The sequence below is a fragment of the Aplysia californica genome, unplaced genomic scaffold, assembly GCF_000002075.1.
Source record: "Aplysia californica isolate F4 #8 unplaced genomic scaffold, AplCal3.0 scaffold00020, whole genome shotgun sequence".
Taxonomy (NCBI): domain Eukaryota; kingdom Metazoa; phylum Mollusca; class Gastropoda; order Aplysiida; family Aplysiidae; genus Aplysia; species Aplysia californica.
In genome coordinates, this window is record NW_004797290.1 from 2,648,799 (window position 1) to 2,650,017 (window position 1,219).

At 25.8% G+C, this 1,219-nt stretch overlaps 1 protein-coding gene across 1 annotated transcript in view; it reads left to right on the forward strand.

Annotated features, from left to right (window-relative positions):
• LOC101859536 (phosphatidylserine synthase 1) overlaps positions 1-1,219 on the forward strand; it is a 47,559-nt gene that overhangs the window by 38,142 nt on the left and 8,198 nt on the right. The gene's annotated exons all lie outside the window — the stretch shown is intronic.

Sequence of the window (1,219 nt, forward strand, 5' to 3'; positions counted from 1 at the left end):
ATGAATGTTATTGCTCATTTTATTAGTATTGTGGTTATGATGATTATTATTATTACTATTATTATTATTGTTTTTAGTATGAAAAAACTATCCGGCACTACATATGATGATATAATCATTTCAGTACTGTTGTGTGTAACTGTCTCCTCCAGTGTCAATTTGTCTCCGGGGACATCTACTCCACCACTGCATTTTGATGATATGATGATGATATTATGAATATTATTGTTGATATAATAACTGTCTGGCGCTACATAATGTTATATATCAGAGTGTCACCATCATTGAATTATTCTGTTGATGGTGATGAAAATTATTATTGGTATTATTAATATAATAACCAGGGTTGGGTTGATTTAAATTAGGTCTATTTAAATCAGTTGATTTTTAAAATTTAAATCAACTTGATTTTTAAAATAAAAATCACTTTTTAAAAAATTTATTTTTATTCAGTTTTTACATATTTCAACCTTCAGAATTCCTTTCCTTGGTTTCTTAAAACAGATATAAGGTTTAGTAGACTAATATAACCATGCTTAAAAGTCTGCTTTACCCCCTTTCACTGTTAAATAATACTGTATTCAATTTACTATTTTTTCCATAATTGATATCAGAGCTGGGTTGATTTAAATCAGTTGATTTTTTCTATTTTAATCAACTTGATTTTAAAAATAAAAATCAGTGATTACTTTTTAAAAAATGATTTCAGTTTTTACATATTTAAACAGTCAGAATTCCTTTCCTTGGTTTTATTAAAAAGATATAAGGTTTAGTAGACTAATACTAATATAATCATGCTTAAAAGTCTGCTTTCCTCCCTGTCGCTGTAAAATAATACAGTATTCAATTTACTTTTTTTTCATAATTGAATTCAGGGTTGGGTTGATTTATATCAGGTCGATTTAAATCAGTTGATTTTTTAAAATTTAAATCAATTTGATTTTAGATATAAAACTAAGTGATTTAAATCATTTTTTTAAAAATGTATTCTGTTTTTACATCTTTAAACATTCAGAATTCCTTTCCTTAGTTTTATAAAACAGATATAAGGTTTAGTAGACTAATATAATCATGCTTTAAAAGTCTGCTTTCCCACCTGTCACTGTAAAATTATAATACAGTTTCAATTTACTTTTTTTTCATAATAATTGAAATTAGCATTTTCTTTTTCTTTTTAGACAAACACAAGCACGCACTCACACACACACACACACACACA